A 1,695-nucleotide genomic window follows, 5' to 3' on the forward strand; every position below is an offset into this window, starting at 1 on the left:
GTGGGCAGCTACGGTTGCTGCAACTCCCAACTTCTGACACCATGTGGTGTGATCGGGGCCCGGCGTTGGCGGGACGGTGCAGCACGCAGCAGGGGTGAGGGGATGACATTGAGAGCAAGTGTCAAGATGCGCAAGAGACAGAGACGGCGAGAGAAGGATAGGGAGCGGCAGCTGAACAGCTACCTTAGAACAGACGAGTTTGAATCGACTCACGCCTGGCTGGATGTGAGGTGTGAGAAATGAAGCACCGAAAGCCTGCGCTATAAACATGAAGCTGTTTTTAGATTTATAGATGAGGGGTGCACCGTTCCCGGAGGTACTGCAATACCAGGTCGATGCGTGGAGTGGACGGAGCAAGCCCCTATTCCATCTCCCTGCTCCAAAAATCAATTTAATATATGGTCCCCAGATAAGGGACGTATCAGATATTAAACTGATAAGAACAGATTTTTTTTTTTTTATTTCAAAATATACTTTATTCGTAAATATTCATAAATAATTTGATACACTGTACATTGGGTAATGCCATACATATGTTCACATTAACATACACAGTTTAGAATTTTCCTTTTTATATGCAAGTCTGTGCATTTCTCACTCCTATGCCCTTATATTGGGCTGAGGCGTCAGCAGAGCCCAAATGACTGCATGGGCCCCCTGATCTTCTTTAGACAGGCAGATGTTAAACGGTGGTCTTTCCCCACCGCGCCTTGGCGGCAGCTGCCCCAAGCTTCAGCGCGTCCCTCAACACGTAGTCTTGGACCTTGGAATGTGCCAGTCTGCAACACTCAGTCGGGGTCAACTCCTTCAGCTGGAAGATCAACAGGTTTCGGACCACCCAGAGAGCGTCCTTCACCGAGTTGATGATCCTCCAGGCGCAGTTGATATTCGTCTCGGTGTGCGTCCCGGGGAACAGGCCGTAGAGCACGGAGTCCCGTGTCACGGCGCTGCTCGGGACGAACCTCGACAAATACCACTGCATTCCTCTCCAGACTTCCTCTGCATAGGCACATTCCAGAAGGAGGTGTGTGACAGTCTCGTCCCCCCCGCAGCCACTTCGAGGGCAGCGTGCGGTGCGGCAGAGAGTCCGGGCGTGCATAAACGATCTCACGGGTAGAGCCCTTCTCACCACCAGCCAAGCCATGTCTTGGTGCTTGTTAGAAAGTTCTGGCGATGAGGCATTCTGCCAAATTGCTTTGACAGTCTGCTCAGGGAACCACTCAACAGGATCCGCCCTCTCCTTTTCCCGAAGGGTCTCAAGGACACTACGTGCTGACCACTTCCTGATGGACTTGTGGTCAAAGGTGTTTTTCTTCAGAAATTTCTCCACGAAGGACAGGTGGTACGGAACGGTCCAACTACTCGGAGCGTTCCGCGGCAGCGAGGCCAGGCCCATCCTTCGCAACACCGGGGACAGGTAGAACCTCAGTACGTAGTGACACTTGGTGTTTGCGTACCGGGGATCCACGCACAGCTTGATGCAGCCACACACAAAGGTGGCCATCAGGGCGAGGGTGGCATTGGGAGTGTTTTTTCCCCCATTGCACCGCTCTTTGTACATGGTGTCTCTTCGGACCCGGTCCATCTTTGATCTCCACATGAAGTGGAAGATGGCCCGGGTGACTGCGGCAGCACAGGTTCTGGGGATAGGCCAGGCCTGTGCCACATACAACAATACTGAGAGTACCTCGCACC

General features: G+C 52.7%; 1 pseudogene; it reads right to left on the reverse strand.

The window, feature by feature from the left end:
• Nucleotides 1–294: 294 nt before the first annotated feature.
• Nucleotides 295–472, reverse strand: LOC132809327 (U2 spliceosomal RNA; annotated as a pseudogene).
• Nucleotides 473–1,695: the final 1,223 nt, after the last annotated feature.

This window comes from Hemiscyllium ocellatum, chromosome 3 (assembly GCF_020745735.1).
Source record: "Hemiscyllium ocellatum isolate sHemOce1 chromosome 3, sHemOce1.pat.X.cur, whole genome shotgun sequence".
Lineage (NCBI taxonomy): Eukaryota > Metazoa > Chordata > Chondrichthyes > Orectolobiformes > Hemiscylliidae > Hemiscyllium > Hemiscyllium ocellatum.